Source organism: Arvicola amphibius, chromosome 10, assembly GCF_903992535.2.
Source record: "Arvicola amphibius chromosome 10, mArvAmp1.2, whole genome shotgun sequence".
NCBI lineage: Eukaryota > Metazoa > Chordata > Mammalia > Rodentia > Cricetidae > Arvicola > Arvicola amphibius.
In genome coordinates, this window is record NC_052056.1 from 45,359,200 (window position 1) to 45,368,629 (window position 9,430).

At 39.7% G+C, this 9,430-nt stretch overlaps 1 protein-coding gene across 1 annotated transcript in view; it reads right to left on the reverse strand.

Moving 5' to 3' along the window:
• Positions 1-9,250, reverse strand: part of Atp6v1a (ATPase H+ transporting V1 subunit A) — a 55,140-nt gene extending 45,890 nt beyond the window's left edge. The window contains exon 1 of the mRNA XM_038344650.1: positions 8,949-9,250. The gene's annotated coding sequence lies outside the window, so the exon portion shown is untranslated. The remainder of the gene's footprint in view (positions 1-8,948) is intronic.
• Between the last annotated feature and the right edge of the window lie 180 nt (positions 9,251-9,430).

The following is a 9,430-nucleotide window of genomic DNA, read 5'->3' on the forward strand; positions in this document are numbered from 1 at the left end:
GACAGGCAGATCACTGAGTTCGAGGCCAACCCGGTCTAAAGAGGGAGTTCCAGGACAGCCAGGGCTACACAGAGATACCCTTTCTTGAAAAACCAAAATAGTGTCTTGGATGATGACTTAGGAAGAAACAGAGCCTATTCTAAATGGGGCCTAAGGTTTCTGTCTTAAGACCCAGGCCTTGCTCTAACATTTTGGATATATGTTGGTGTAGCTCAATGGCTCTAAAAGGCAGAGCATTGCTCTGTGCTATGCTAACTTAAGAAAGTCTTGATTGCTAATTTTTACCCACAGCCTAATTACCTCTATTTCTGGATGTTTCCTCAGCCCTTCATAGTCCCAGTATATGATGAGATCATGTTTAAAACAAACACAAACACACATCAACGAACAATAGCATGTTCTGTAAATGTACATTCAATCCCACCTGAGTAGATTCAGAGCTTTAAATTGCTTGTCTGGCTGACGTGATGGTGTATGTCTTTAATTCTAGCACTCAGGAGGTAGAGGCAGGTGGATCTCTGAGTTCTAAGACAGCCAGGGCTACACCGAGAAACCCTGTCTCGGAAAAATGAATAAACATCCCCCCCAAAAAAGAAGAGTTTCTGCTTTGGATCACATCAAAGATTTGGTGCCAAACAGTCTCTTATATTCTTATAACATGCTACAGCTCAAAAAATTTAAGGAGTTTGAAATGAATATGAATGATGGTAAATATTTATTATAGCACTTTCTTATGTAAGGATCGGGATGCCCATTTATATGGAGACTAGGGGCCAGTGAGATGGCTCTGACCTTGCCAACCTAGGAGTAACCTGGGTTTGATTCTCAGATCCTGCATAAATGCGGAAGGAAAGAATCAACTCCATAAAGTTGTCCTCTGACTTTCACAAACCACCCTCCCAAACACACACACTTTGTAAAAAAATATAAAGACTAAATAACTTGTGATAGAATTTGTATGCTTAATGGCATTAAAACAGTAATATCTAGAAAGATAGTCCCTGAGTTCAAATCCTGAATTCTACTACTTATCAGCTTTAGTTATATTATTGAATATTTAACCATCACATGCATAATTTTTCTCATTTGGAAAATGGGGATGAAAATAAGCATCACCTTAGAAAGTTGCGGTGAAGCTTCCATAGGTAATTAAAGGATTAAGAAGAAGGCCTTGCCACTTGTGGTGGCACATGCTGGTAGGGTCTGCTGAGGAGGCGGAGGCAGATGGATCAAAAAAGGGCCTGGACCAGAAACCATCTCCCAGAAATGTTTCATATGACAATGATGATTCATGGAGTAATTAAGTACTCAACTGGCATTTAAAAGGAAGCTTTGTGAAAAGTCTCCAAGGGACTAACACTGTTTAAGTGAAGAAAGATCAATGCTCAAATACTAATTCAAAAGGTACTAACCATGTATGGACAATAACATGGGGATGAGAGGGCTAGGAAAAGACAAACAGAAATGCTTCATATGAAAGGTTCACCATGCTTATACATGGTATTAAACCATTTAATTTAAAAGGTATATAAGGATTTTGTTATACCATTCATGATACAGAACACACACACACATACACACACTTAACAAACTAGCAAAAAGTTATGTATTAAAAAAGAAAGAAAAGCAGTGGCATGAGGTATATTTTAAGTATGAGACAAATTCAACTCCCAACCATCTGCCATTTCCTATAATGGTATTAAACAATGTATCAACTTCTAATTCTTAGACGAGAATTGAAATCAAGCTGTGTGCAATGCACTGCATCTCTAAACCCTGCGTTTGGAGAATGATGCAATAGGGACTCCAGTTTAAGGGCACTTGGGTAACACATCTATACTGTCTCAAAATAAATAAACAAACAAGTAAAATCAAGTACTAATTTACTGCAAATAGTTTAAACTTTGCTTTTTAAAGGCTTAAACTTTTCTTTTTATGCATGTGTCTGTGTGGGAGTCTGTGCATGTGTGTGGCAGGGCTGGTGAAGGGCAGGAAAGGGTCAGAGTCCCTGATCTCTCTGGAGTTACAGGCAGTCCTAACCTACCCAACGTGGGCACTGGGGACTGAATACAGTATCTGCAGACAACCACTGATGCATGCCTCTCACCAAATCCCCCAAACTTTGCTTTATTTCAAGTTTTCTTAAAGAAAAAGTATGTCTTGCAATCTGGTGGACTACAAGTGGACTTCTCCTACACTGATTGTGTCTAAGTCAGGAGGCAGAAACTCCACTTGTGCAATACGCTCTACGTCTCCAAGGCATAAAACATTCTGGAGCATTTAAACCAGCACCAAAAGACATGACAATTTGACCCTTATCTGCTAATATCTATCTCTTTTTTTTTGGTACATTTGCATGATAATTTCTTATTAGGTGCTCAATGGTTACCACAAATAAAATGAATAATTTATGGAGTTACAAGGATAATTCACTCAATTCCTTCTACAATATCTAAGACAAAAATATATTTCAAGTAACTTTCATGCCTAGCCACTGCAGAAACTATTTTTCATCTTGCTATTTCGTCTTTAGCCTACCTGACCTTTAGCTTCTTTTTTAAAATGTAAATAGTTCTGTTTTTACTACTTATAGAAACGCTGTATTCATTGTACAAATTGAAAACGACATAATGGAATGTTTATCTAGCCTTTCTGAGGCAACCACTAGATCTTTGATTATCATCCTTTCCCATAATTCCTTGTGCATATAGACGTGTACAAACATGTATGTGTATCTTATTGTGGACACTCTACCTCTTTGACCTCTCCTCTTTTTCTACTTATTTCCTCCTTTCCAGTGCTAACAAGACACACAAAACACATAATATCTCACACATGGTTTTAAAAAAGTAGAATCTTTTATGATATACATTTCCCTTCACTTTACTTTTATCATCTAAGGTACATGTTGGAAATCCTCTCAGGATATATTTAGAAATTCTTCCAAGTTACCAGGAGAGACTCAACTCCTACTACTGAATGACATCACAACATTTTAGAATATGACTGTACCATAATTTGCATAATACTTCTGCTACTATGCGTTCTCCTACTCCCAGGATTTTGGCACTGTCAATATCCATGCAAACATGTTCTCGCTTGCTCACTGGTGATTTTGTTTCCAAGGAAAAAGATTTCACTGGAGACCACTGGAAGGATTCATGCATTTCTAATACTAATACTGTTTGCTTGTTAGACAAACCAAACCAACAAAGAACAATTCATTTATCTACTAGCATTTATGAGACTGTTTTTCCCCATACATCCCTGTTAACATGGTTTACCGTTTAATTTTTAAGAGTCAGAGACATACTGATTCACTGTTAATGTTAATGTTAATGTTAATATTAATGTTACCTAGTAAGGTTATAGTTATCATCACGTTAGTTAAATGGTAAGCACTTTCTTCTGTGAACTTCTGGTCACATGCTCTCCATGTACGGTCCTACCAGGTAGTTTTTAAATTGTAAGATTACTTATATAGTTTCATATGTCTATTTTTTCCTTTCCTAACTTGGAGGTATTTCTCCTTGGTTTATGTTCTATATAGAAATAAAATTTGACTAATATCTAAAATACCTTATTTAGATCTAAATCTTTAGACAAATTTAATTAGTTTACTATAAATATGCCTCCCCTCTGCACTTAAGTATCACTTTGACACAATGAAAATTTCTTTAGATATTAGGATTTACACACATACACACACACACACACACACACACACACACACACACACACGACAAAAACCTCTGTACTCCAAATCGACCTTGACATCAGCTTGAGGATGACCTTGAGTTGCTGATCTTGCTCCCACTTCCTGATTACAGACAGGTGCCACCACAAACCTGATTTATGTGACACTGGAGATCAAATCAGGGCTTTATGCATGTTATGCAACCACTTGTCCCTTTACCTCTATTTCTTAAAAAAGAAAAAGTCTGTACTTACATATTTAAGCCTAAAAGTACACATACAATAAACTACTTTGTTATAAATAAGTCAAAGCATTTTCATTTAAGATATTCATGCAATTTTAGGATGAAAGAATTACTTGTGTTTAAATTTAAATGAGATTTAAAATTTTTTTAGCTGGACCTAGTAGCACAGACCTGTAAAGTCACCAACTTGGGAGAATGAGGTAGGAATCTAACAACTTCAAGATTTCCCTGTGTATAGAACATATTCAAGGTCAGTTTGGACAACTTAGTGGAACTCTGCCTCAAGATAAAAAGTGAGACCAGGTATCAGATGTAGTGGTGTGCACCTTTAATTCCAGCAAATGAAGGTGGATCTCTGTAAGTTCAAGGCCAGTCTGGTCTGCCTGGCAAGTCCCAGGACAGCCAGGGCTGTTACACAGAGAAACCCTGTATCAAAACACCCCCCTCCCCAAGAAATGCAGGGAATGCATTCTTATTGATCATATATTACTTATCAATACAAAAACGCATGAACATATACTAACTATATAGCAATTATTCTATAGTGAATTGACATTAATGTAAATATTCAATTATCTCTTAGTAAACTACTTTCCTTAAAGTAAATGAATATTTTTGTCATGATTAAAGAAAAATATAATCAAAAGCTATATTTCAACTATTATTTTATTTACTGATAGTTCCCATTGCAAAAGCACTAATTTGTGTGAATCTCCACAGAATTAAAAAAAATTCTCACTCTAGTTCATGTCCATGCTGTCTTTTGTATTGCAATGTAGGAATAAAACTCTGGAAGTAGAAAAATTGTTTCCTCAAAATCAAGTCCACACATTAATGATCATAAGCATCAGAAAGCTTTTAAATATAAAAACCCACTATAGTTAACCCCCCCCCCAAAAAAGGGGAGATTATGTTGATATTTCTCAGCTCCTACTAATAAGTTCAGAGTCTGTTGGAACCACATATGGTAACACTTGAGCCTGTAGTCCAGCGACTTGGGAAGGAAAAGCGGGTTGACCAGCCTTAGACGTCGGGTTTGAAAGCAGTCTGAGTAACAGCATAGCCAGTCTCAAAAAATAAAGGTAGCAAGTGTTTTTTTTGGATCTATTTTTTTCATGATCGACTCATTTCAAATTCTAGTCCATTCACTTCAACATAAACCTTTTGTGCAAAAATGGGGCATCGGTCACTTTGTTGGACATCTTAGGTCTCCCTAGAAGTTCAGCGTATGTCAGTATAATTGGAAAGAATTTCTGCTGGTGTGGCAGCATATACCTGTAATGCCAGCACTTAGGAGGGAGACAGGAGGGTGACCACGTTCAAGGCTAGCCTTGGCCTCCGTTAAAAAAAAGTTTATAAAATGTGTACTAAACACAGCATATGCATGATCTACTTTAATAACACCCATGGGCTAGATTTAACTGTAGGGAAACTTTATTTTAAGTGCCCAAGGCCAGACAGCTAATAACAGGGAAGGCTAAAACCTAATCCCAGGTCTCTGTGATTAGGCAATCTACTCAGGTAAAATTTGAATTGCATTGCTTTACACTTACATACCATCTAGGTTTAAAACTTTCAAGTTGATTGTGTATGGTTATCTCATTCAAACTCACAATATTCTTGGGAGGAAAGCTTCTCAGTACAGAACCCTGAAACTTCCAGCATCAAGTGCACTCAAAAGGGTGCATGACCAAGACAGGATGCTGAATGAAGATCCTCTGACTTTACTGTCAAAGCATGTGTGGTTTCTATACAACTATTTTTTTCCCATTTAGTACAACTATCTCTGCCCTCTCCTACTGAATAATAACCATAGGCCTTATCAATAAACATGACACACTGTGGAAGTAAATTGGCTACTGTATTATAAAGTCCATGCAAAGTCTATTCTATCCAGTATTTGCAAACGTGCATTAAAAAGTTAATACTTAGCACACAACCTCAGAAGGAACTACAATCTATGAGAATTAAAGTGGTTTAATTTACTTGTTAATTGCTCAACACTCTACCAGGGACCTTAGCATTTTGTTTGCTTGGACAGGGCCTCATCCACTCCAGCATTCTCAGGGAGAAACTGCAATAGAGACACCATCCTTTTCACTGCAGGGAGTTTACAGAGGAGTACCCCAAATCATAGAAATAATCTATAAGCAAAAATAAAGGAATAGAAAATATTTACTGCGTGGTACTCTAAGGGACTGGCTACCTTGGCCCAAAGGGGAAGAATACCTTCTCACCGATGATATTCAGTAAATAAAGACAGTGAAACTAAGACCTCACAGTGTGGGTGTGTGTGTGTGGGAATTCTTACATATTACTTAATGGAGGACTCATTCCCCAAATAAATTTCTGCATATAAATCTCTCTCTCCCCCTTTTGAAACATGTTCTCACTGTTCTAGCTGGCCTATAACTTTCTTTATAGACTAGGCTGGCCTTCGACTCACAGATATCTGCTAGGCTTTCTCTGCCTCCCATTGCTAGGATTAAAGGCATGCACCACCACACCCAGACACACACAGAAATCTCATCAACTATACAGTATCAGAAATGCCTTCCAATCCTCATCATCTGTGTGCATATAATGTCAAAACCTTTTCCCATTTACTCTCCATTGCTATTTAGTCACCAAATCCTGCCGCGAATCTCCCAGATTTCATCAGTAGTCTTAAGTTACTGCTTTCAATGAGTTCCCTAAAATTGGAGCAATTCATTGTGAAATAAAACTGCAGACTCATCCCATCTCTTTCCTATGCACTTCTCCTCCTCTACTACTCAGGGCTTTTAAACTAACTGGTTTTCTCTAGTCCATTTTGGTGCACCTGCACAGACTGGTTTGGACTTCCAAAGCACTTAAGAATTCTGTTTATTTGGTAAAATGTCACATGGGCAGGAAAGCAACACCATTTTCCCCCCTCTCCTCAAGAGATCAGGGAACCTCATTCTGGAGAAAAATAATGGCTAAAACTGTATTTCAGGAGATGGCTCAGTCACTAATGTGCTTGCTTTGCAAGCATAAAAATCCGAGTTGGGCTCCCCAGCATCCATGTAAAAGTGAAGTGGGTTGGTGTTTCTTTAACCTCCCTGCTCAGGGGCAAATGCGGACAGGAGGATGCCTGGGGCTTGCTGGCCAGCTAGGCTTGCTGAATCAGTGAGCAAAGGGGTGGGGGTGGGGAAGAACAGAGAAGACACCTCTGGCCTCCACAGGCATGCACAAACATGCAAATAAAAATGGCAACAGGTGAATGGTTGAGCCAACTGTGGTGCCACCCATACCACAGAATAATGACGGGAATGAAAAGGAAAGAACTGTTAAGAGTCTGTATTTATACTTGTTATAAAAACACATCAATAGCTATTGTCTAGTATAGATCACAGAATGGTAAAATTGTAAATACATATACATACCAATATGATTTTTCTGGGCAGTGCAAGATCATCCAGATAATATTTTTAGGAAGAAGTATCAGGCCAGTCTTCCTATTTTGTTAAAATACTATCTTTTTGTTTTAGTTTTTAGCTCTCGTTAAAAAATAAAGATCATGCAATTTCAAACTTTGGGAGGGGAAAAATTCAGTCTGCCCAATCACTGTAAGATAACCATTCCATCTTTCCCCTATTTTCTTTTCTTTTTAGTACTGAGAACTGGACGCAGCCCCTCAAGCATGTGAGGAGGTAAGAACTGTGTTGTCAGTACTCCGCAGATTTTGAAAAACAGATTCTTCAAACATATTGTTTAGAATTAAAAATCTGATTTCATATAAGAAAATGTATAAGCTAGGTTATAAAAGCCAAATGTGTAGTTTTGTAAGGCCTTCCAATTTAAAACAAGGAACTTTCTAAGTTTGCACAACAAATAGAAGAGTTTAGCCACAAACCGAAAAACATTCCTTTCCTAAAGCTCATATTTGAGGTGAAAACATTGGCTACTACATGCATATAAAATGGAGTACAAATGGTTGGGCAACCCTAGGCAAAATAATTCCCATATTTTCACAATATATTATATACCAAGCCAGAAGATGTCATTTGAATTTTTTAATGCAAAAGCTAATTGAAACCACAGATTTATTTCACAAATTTAAAATGGCCAAGAATTGATTGGGAGGGGCAATTATCTAGGATTTAAAGAAAAAAACGTCCAAAAGGGGAATGATGCCACAGGCAGAAAATACGAAGTCAGTAGTATCTAGACTTAGTCTTCCTGCTTTCAAATTATAGCCAAATGAATTTATGTTTTCAGCTTGATCAGTTTCTGAAGAATTACTTCTCTTTCGGGAAAACCTTATCACTTTCCCATAAGCTAGCCTAGGTCTGCAGCCCAACCAGGCAACACCATCTTTCATCGTCTTCCCATTCAACTGAGACTGTCGCATTACCAAACACCCTGTTCTGAAGATAGTACAACCGCCTTCTCTCCGAGACGAAAAAGCTATAAGCCCCGCTCTTACCCTTCCATACTCATTCAGAGCAAGTGAACACTCACTGCACCTCTCTGCAAGGATACCCGATAAATCCCTTGGAATCACCGAGAACGCACATTCATAGGGAAGCTCTTCAGTGACTCCGCAGTGAGGGCCGTGGCAGAGACATTCTCTCCCAAGCCTGTCTCACCGGAGACGCCTCTGCCTCCAGCAGGTTTTCCTATCTTCCTGCTCAGCCGGGCGAAGGCCTTTGCCAAGGACGGAGCTTTGGGGACTGGGACCTGAAGGTGGTTGCAAACCCCGAATAATGGCTAAAGCAACCCTACCACCTGAAGCCCCAAAGACTCCAAATAGGGAACCATAATGGCCGCATTTACTCTCAACCCAGGGAAAGGTGGGCATCCTAGTCCCTCGTCAGTCAACTACGGGGACCGGCCAGGGGTCCAGGAGATCTAGAGAAAGGAGCCCCTAGCCCATGCAGGATGACAAGGGGAAAAGAGCCCCAAGCACCGCAGACCGCGGTTCACATTCCCCAGTCCCCAATCTCCTCTCAGCCCGTCAATCGTCCCCAGGTCGCCAGTTACCTGTCGCACCTGACCCGCCGCGGCGCGAAATGCAGACCAGTACCCAGACCGGACCCAGAGGCTCTGTCACTGAGGGAGGGGAAATCTTCAGCTGCAAGGGGCGGGTCCGCCCTAGCCAGTCATGTGACCTCAAGCTCCACCCTGCTTCTCCTCCCCAGGCACGCCGCGCGGCGCAGGCTTGAACCTTTGCGGATCGTTTGGAGGTCAATGGTTCCGCGGTCGGCGAACGAGTTATTCGCTTTTTTCGCTATGACTGGATTATAAAATACAGCACAGAAAACGAGGATGGCAAGGGTTAAAGTGCATTGCTAAGGAAGTGACGTTGAGTCACGCTCTAAGGGCCGGAAGTGACGATGGAGTCCCGCCTCTCTCTGTCCCGAGTTAAAAATCCTGGCTGGAAGACTTAAGCCTATCACGTGATTTTTTTTTTTTTTAAATGTGGCTTGGCTGTTGGAGGATAGCCAAGTTATCCGGGCCGTTCG